Raw genomic sequence first — 7,979 nt, 5'->3', positions numbered from 1 at the left:
TTCTCTGTGTAGCCTTGGCTGTCCTAGACTCACTTTGTAGACCAGGCTGGCCTCGAACTCACAGAGATCCACCTGCCTTTGTCTCCCGAGTGCTGGGATAAAAGGCGTGCGCCACCACGCCTGGCTTTGCTGCCTCAGTTTCTACCAAACTCTCCTTTCCCCGCTGCCTTCTTTCTGGACCCCAATCCTGTGGTACGTCAGACACAAGGCCATTGAGCTGCTGAGAAAGTTGTCGCAGACTCTCAGTTGATGAGAAAGTCCTGAGGAAGGGAGACATAAGGTCGGGGTGCAGGTAGTTTGATGGGCTGGGGTTCACAGGGCAGAGGCCTGACTGCCTCAGTAGGGGACACTTACTTGGTCTCCTCCATGAGGTTAGAGCAATTGCCAGCATCATGGCTCTGTGTGGGCAGAAAGAAATAACGCACCACAATTCAGCGTCCCCTCACTATCACACAGGGACAGGGCGGGCCAAGCTCATCTACCCCCCATCTCCACCCCTCCCCATGCCAGGCTCTGGGAGCCTTCCCTGGACCAAGCTACCTGAAGAGAGAAGAGCGTTCAGAGAAGGTAGAGTCCTTCGGGAAGTAGACAGGAGGGCAGCCGGCAAAAGGGAAAGAGCACAAACCTGAGGTGATGCCATGCTAGTGAGATCAGCTTCGGGGAAAGGGACAACACCAAGAAACATAGTGTCGTCAGCAGCAGTTGGCGGTGCAGCGGTGCGGTCTGTGGGCGCCTGCCATAGAACAGAGCAGGGGGAGTTAGGAGACCATGCGGGAGAGAGGCGCCTCACCGCCATGGACAGGAGGTGATGGGGCAAGCAGGGTAGCACAGCAGCAGGCACAGGACAGTCACACATGCTGGGAGCTCCTGGGGTAAAGACATGGCCTGCCCAGGCCTCAGGCCACTTGGTAGCTTTTTTTTTTTTTTTTTTTTGGTTTTTCGAGACAGGGTTTCTCTGTGTGTAGCCTTGGCTGTCCTAGACTCACTTTGTAGACCAGGCTGGCCTCGAACTCACAGAGATCCTCCTGCCTCTGCCTCCCAAGTGCTGGGATTAAAGGCGTGCGCCACCACGCCCGGCCTCACCTGGTAGCATTTTGAAGGGCCAGAGAGCAAAGCAGGGGCTGCAGGGTCTCCTTCCTGAACACCCCAGGACCTTGTTCCCTCTGGAGCTCTGACCTGTGGCAGCCGCAGCAGGTAGGAGGAAGTGCCCATGTCCAGCAGCCAGAGAGCTCGCCTGCCCCTGACTGTGACCCTGACTGTGGGTCCTGCTCCTGGGATGGACTAGCTGTCATGGTCAATATAACTGTTCTCCCTTTTTCCTCTAGCGTTCCTGCCTTCCCTCCTCCCAGACCCCACACACTGGCTGTGTTTGTTGATTCAGCAACAACTGGATAAAGCAGGGATCAGTGGCTGCTCTTTGGCTTGCAGCACCCTGGAGGCAGACTCTAATAGAGAAGAGCAGGGGGCAGCTGGCCATGCATGGACGTCAGTTGTGTCGAGGGGATGGGATTTAGGTTTGCAGGCTTTGCATCAAGTGCCTCTCCCACTGAGCCATCTCTCTTGCCCAGGAAGACACCCAGTATTATCAGAGACACTTAAAAAAAAAAAAACAGGGCTGGAGAGATGGCTCAGAGGTTAAGAGCACTGACTGTTTATCCAGAGGTCCTGAGTTCAAGTCCCAGCAACCACATGGTGGCTCACAAACATCTATAATGTGATCTGATATCCTCTTCTGGCCTACAGGTGTACATACAGACAGAACACTATATATGTAATAGTAAATAAATAAATCTCTTTTAAAACAACAACAACAACAACAACCAAGTCTTCAGCTTCAGAGAAAGGCCTGGCCTGACCGGTTTCTGAGGATGCTAGAACAGACCAGTATTTTCCCACTGAGGAAACTGAGGCCTCAGACCCCCTCCACTGTCCCTTTAGGATTGCAGAAGTCCAATGTGTGACTCTCAGATTCCCCTAGGCACTCCCTCGCTTACCCTCCGAGCCTCCTCACCCTTCTACCCCCACCTCTGAGCTGACAGCTTGTGTCCCAGCACCTGAGATGGCCAGAACACCTGGCCAGGATCAGCTTTGATGACGGCAAAAGCGTTCAGTGACAACTGAGCGGCTTCATCTTGTGTCTCTCTCTGATCTGCTTCCCAGACCCAACTCCAGCAGGATGTGGCCCTTGCTTGGGCAGCCTCCTTCAGCTGGGTCGAGGCCTGTTGCTTCCGCCTGGCAGATGCCTCTCTGGGAATAAGAATCACGAAGGAAGCACTAACGTCCTGCCCAGAGGAAGCCATCCTTGTTCCACCTGGAGTCACTGCATCTAAATGCTGTCTGTGAGCTCACAATGCAGCTATGAGCTCATGGTTCCCTGCACCCCCAGCCACAGACACCCACCACAGACTTACCCAATTCAGCAAGCACATGAGATCCCACCACACCAGGCATCCTGGAGCAAGCACAGCTTCCCTCTGTGTGCATCTTTATTTTTTTTTTATTTTTTTGAGATGGGCAAACACACGTGTATCTGCAGTGTATGTGTGCCTGTCACTATGTAGCCCCAGGTGGCTGGCCTGGCATTTGCCATGTAGAGATATTTTCAACTCACAGTGCTATGTCTGCCTCTGTCTCTTGAACGCAGGATTAAAGAAGTGCACCACCACACCTGAGTTTGAGATTTATTTTTATAGCGGGTCCCTGTTGTGTGTGTTGTGCAGATGGTGGTCTGCCTTCTGGTACCCTGAGGAGCTGAGGAGTGGAGGAGCCTGGGCTCCACTCCTTTGTATCTTCTCTTGTTCTCCTTTCTTCCAATGTAGGAGTCACAGCAGGCAGTAAATCTGGGGGGACAAACTCAGGAGTGGCTGCCTCTGCTCCAGGGAGGAGACAGCAGAGATCTGGGTAGACACAGCCTTTATAAAGGATTTCTTAGGAGGTGGAGCTTTCTTGGGTAGTGATTTCCAGAGTATGGACTGGTGGGACTTCGACCCTGAGCTGGGGGACACTCAGGGATTAGTGGGTTTTTGTCCAGATTTCTCATCCCAAATTAGCAGTTGGGGCTGCTGCTGCTGAGGGGCTGGAGATGGCAGTTACAGAGGTCTGAGGTGGGGGGCAGGTGCTGGGCTTCTGGAGCTTTCTCAGAGGTCTGACCACTTTTCTGCCTTGACGGGTAATAAAGTTTACAATATGTCCAAACTTACAGAGTCCACTGTGAAGGCAGTAGGCTGAAGCAGGAAAGTTTGTCACCATCATGGACAGCTTCCAAGGCAACCACAGCAGGCTTTCTGTGGCAGGAAAGGTGTCTGGTTTTCTTTTCTTTTCTTGTTTTGTTTTTTCCAGACAGGGGTTCTCTGTGTAGCCTTGACTGTCCTGGATTCACTTTGTAGACCAGGCTGGCCTCGGACTCACAGTGATCCGCCTGCCTCTGCCTGCCAAGTGCTGGTTTTCAAAGCAGTCATCTGAGGCAGGAAAGCCCACCATGGACAGCTCCCACTGAGCCACTGACCGGAGCCACCATTTTGTCTCCATGGCCCCAGAGCTGACTGCCCTGAAGGAGGACTGGCCGGGAGCCACTTTAAATTCTAATGGCCAGCTGCTCAGGGGCTAAACATAGCTCTTGGGGATGGTGATACTGTGGGCCCAATGACTGAGGGGGGCAGTGGGCTCCCAGAAGCTTGGGGAAGGTATCCTGTCATAGGGTTGGGAGTGGTGGTGGTGTTAGGCACTCTGGGCTATCTCCATGGAGGCAGCAGCGGCCTTGATCAGCTGTGGCTGTAGCCGTGGCAGCAGCAGAGAAATCCCTAAATGAGTGTGTGTGCCTGTGTGTGAGTGTGAGAGAGAGTGTGGGTGTGTGAGAGTGTGTAAGAGTATGTAAGTGTGAAAGAGTGTGTGAAAGTGTGTGTGTGTGTATGTGAGAGTGCGTGTGTGAGTGTGTGAGAGTGTTCGTGTGTGTGCCTCTATCTCTGTGGTAGAGGCCTTGACTGGGCCGCAGCTGCAGCAGTGGCAGTGGCAATGGCAGCAGCGGCAGCAATGGTTGTAATCTGGTCACCACAGGAAAGGTGTTGGGTTTCCACAGAGCTGTTGGCTGAAGTAGGAATAGTCACCACAGACAGCTCTGCTGAGCTGCTGACAGGAGCCTCTGCTGTTTGTCTTGTCTCCACAGCCCCAGGATGGGAAAGAGGGGTTGGCTGTCTCGAAAGACTCCCAAAAATTATTTTATTATTTGTTACTATATTTTGGGACAGATTCTATCTACATAGCCCTGGCTGTCCTGGAACTCACTATGTAGACCAGGGCAACCTTGAACTCGCCGAAATCCACCCAGCCTCTGCCTCTGGTGTGCCAGGATTAAAGGCGTGCACCACCATATCCAGCTTTACTTTTGACTTTAGATGCACTTCATTTTTAAACAACTACATTGCTGAGCCAGTGGCACACACCTGTGATCCCAGCACTCATTCGAGGCCAGCCTGGTCTACAAAGCAAATCCAGAACAGCCAGAGCTACACAGAGAAACGCTGCCAAAACAAAACAAAAAGAAAAAGGGGGAGTGGGGCTGGAGAGATGGCTCAGTGGTTAAGAGCACTGCCTGCTCTTCCAAAGGACCCAGGTTCAATGCCCAGCACCCACATGGCAGCTCAGAACTGTCTGTAACTCCAAGATCTGACACTCCCACACAAACGGACATAAATTAAAATTAAATAAAATATTTAAAAAAAGGTGGGGGGGGGAGTGGTTGGCCAGTCTTGCCTGTGTTGTTCTGTAGCCCTGTAGCTCATCACTTCCAAGATGCTTGCACTGACTGCTGGTGAGCACGCGCTGGTCCCTTTTCCCCTACTTGCTCTCGGCTCCTGCATGACACACTTGGGTCTTCTGGGCTACATGTGTATTGGGCTCTGTGTGATCTGGATCTGGTGGTCATCCTGGTACCTTTTTCACACCTATAAAGTGGCATTGTCCCTGGACTTTTCACCATGGCTTCCTCCCTCTTAGCTTTCTTTCTGTTTGGGTGACGGTTCCTCAGGAAGGCAGAGAAGAGTACTGTTGGGGGTTGGTCTGATGCTGTGTATTCTAAAGCTAATTACTGGCCCCTAAGATTTGTCTACACCCCAGATGTGCACATTTTCATGTACACGAAGTGATACTATGCTACTTTGCCCCTGCCTTCCCCTCCCCCTTTATCCTTGATTGGTTATTAAAGTTGTTGAAGCTGAGAAATAGCTTAAATAGCTTAGTGGTTTGATGTCTGCCTAGTTCTATGCTTTAAGTCTCTTTGTGTCAATTATTTTGGAAGCTAGTGCGGCTTAAGAAAACTATTGCAGCAGGCCGTGGTGGTGTGCACTTTTAATCCCAGCACTCGGGAGGCAGAGGCAGGCAGATTGCTGTGAATTTGAGGCCAGCCTGGTCTAAAAAAGTTGAGTCCAGGACAGCTAGGGTTACACAGAGAAATCCTGTCTCAAAAAAAAAAAAAAAAAAAAAAAGAGAAAAAGAAGCTTTATTAATTATATGTTACAGAGTATATGTTTCTTTTTTTGTTTGTTTGTTTTTTGTTTTTTTGAAACAGAGGTTTCCCTGTTCAGCCTTGGCTGTCCTGGACTCCCTTTGTAGACCAGGCTGGCCCAGAACTCACAGAGATCTGCCTGCTTCCACCTCTAGAGTTGCTGCGCCCAGATCTCAGTGTCTTTTGCATGTCTTTTCTCTGCTGCAGAATTCCATGCATGGGATCTAGCTTTCTACTGTTATAAACACATCACTCTAAAACTTGATGGCTTAGTGGACAGTTTGAGGTCTCCCGTGGTTCTAGGTGCTGGCTGGCTCCACTACAATCCCCTGTGGGATTACTTATTCAGCGGCAGTTGGTGTCATCACCAGGCACGGTAGAACAGCACATCTGGAATGACACACACAGTTGCCATTGATGCTTCTGTTGTCAGGGGCTGTCGATCACACTGTCTGCAGTGTCAGTCACCCAACATGCTTACCGTGGCCTCTCCTGTGGCATGGTAGCTCGGGTCCAAGAAAGTTTGTCTTCAAGTCTTCTGCACTTCTTCCCCACAAAGGCAGTGGCTTCCCAGAGTCTTTTCTGGTTTTGAGACAGAGTCTTATGGATGCCGGGCTGCTGAGGATGACCTTGAACTTCTGATCTTTGCCTCTGTCTCCTGAGTGTTGGGACTGTAGATGTGCGCCATTGTGCCACGTTTTTGTGTAGCCAGGGCTTCATGCATGCCAGGCAAGCACTCTATCAACTGAGCCACGCACACTTCTGCTACCAAAACTTTAATTCCCAGCAGTTGTTTACCCTAAAAAAAAAAAAAGATTTATTTATTTACTATGTACACAGTGTTCTGCCTGCATGTACACCTGCAGGCCAGAAGAGGGCACCAGATCTCATTATAGATGGTTGTGAGCCACCATGTGGGTGCTGGGAATTGAACTCAGGACCTCTGGAAGAGCAGTCAGTGCTCTTAACCTCTGAGCCATCTCTACAGCCCTTACCTTTTCTTCTGAATGGTCTGCTTCTTCTCCTCCCCTTCCTCTTATTGACTTATTTTTAAGTATAGCATCTTGTTCTTTGTTTTTTGTTTGTTTTTCGAGACAGAGTTTCTCTGTGTAGCCTTGGCTGTCCTGGACTCACTTTGTAGACCAGGCTGGCCTTGAACTCACAGCGATCCGCCCACCTCTGCCTCCCGAGTGCTGGGATTAAAGGCGTGCGCCATGTTAAACCATTCTATAAAAAGCCAAACTACCTTCTGTCGAGGCTGCTCTCTCTTCTTTCAGAGATGGGCTGGCAGTTTGTACCTGAATAATGCTTCATTCTTTGGCCTTATTGCAGCTCTGGTAGTCTCACTTTGCAGTAAACCTTAGGCCTATAAATTCTATTGGTTGCCTCTGTCATGGGGTCACTTCATAGCAACAGAAAAGTAACTAATACATTGTATTTGTGTATATGCGTGTGAGTGCAGTGTCTTTAGAGGCCACAAGAGGGCATCAGATCCCTGGAACTGATGTTGCAGTTGGTTGTGCGCTGCCCTATGTGGGTGCTTGTGGGGAGCCATGCCAAATTCTGCCATGTCAGAAACCCCATGCTTAGGCTACACGCTGTGACCTTCAAGTTGCTGACCTTTGCCGGAGGAGGTCTTGTGTTCTAGGCTATCCTTGGACTAGTTACCTTTGAAAGAAGTAGGGAAGTCCCAACTGGGAACCACCCAGAGGATCAAGGAAGTTCTTACAGGGAGCAACTCAGAGAACTAGGAAGTTCTTGCAGGCCATTGTACTCTTGCCTGGGGGCTAGGGGGAGTGGGATTAGAATAGATCCTATTGACTTTGCTAAATAAAGTCTTACTCGTCCGCATTAAGAGAGTCTTGACCAGAAATTTCCAAGTATTTCTCGCGTCTCTGTATCCTACTTTCAGTCCCCACTCCCTCTTTCAGGTGAACCCTGGTTCGATTTGTCCCTTGGGCTGGGACACATCAGGTGCTGAGAACCAAACTTAGGTCCTCTGCAAGAGAAGCAAGTGCTCTTAATGGCTGAGCTAGCTCTCCATCCCTTCCTTTTAAATTAACTCATTTATGTATGCTAGTTTCTTTTTTTTTGAGACAGGGTTTCTGTGTAGCAGAATTCAGAGATTTGCCTGCCTCTGCCTTCTGAGTGCTTGCATTAAAGGCTTGCAGCACCACTGCCCTACTCCCTGCCAGCAACACACTGTTTTGTTTTGTTTTGTTTTGAGCCTTGGCTGTCCTGGAACTCACTCTGTAGACCAGGCTGGTCTTGAACTCAAAGATCTACCTGCTTTTGCCTCCTGAGGGATTAAAGGTGCCATCACTCCCAGCTCAACTTCTCCCTTGTATTTTGAACATATTTTTAGTTTAAGAGCTTTTGGATCTTACGGATGAGCTGAGCGTGAACCGCGAATCTGCTTGCGGGGAAAGTTCATTTCCGGTTCTAGAGGCTCTGCTGAGACAAGGCCACCTCTCCTCAT

General features: G+C 50.2%; 1 long non-coding RNA gene across 1 annotated transcript; it reads right to left on the bottom strand.

The window, feature by feature from the left end:
- Window positions 1–2,186, bottom strand: LOC311606406. The gene is made up of 4 exons (XR_014782339.1): window positions 2,055–2,186; window positions 626–733; window positions 355–398; window positions 1–260 (listed from the first exon to the last, which is right to left on the bottom strand). It is a non-coding gene; the product is annotated as an uncharacterized lncRNA (long non-coding RNA).
- Between the last annotated feature and the right edge of the window lie 5,793 nt (window positions 2,187–7,979).

The sequence above is a fragment of the Acomys minous genome, assembly GCF_964271855.1.
Source record: "Acomys minous genome assembly, chromosome: 10".
Taxonomy (NCBI): Eukaryota; Metazoa; Chordata; class Mammalia; order Rodentia; family Muridae; genus Acomys; species Acomys minous.
Note: the sequence above shows the minus strand (reverse complement) of the source record. Positions and strands in the feature narration are given on the sequence as shown.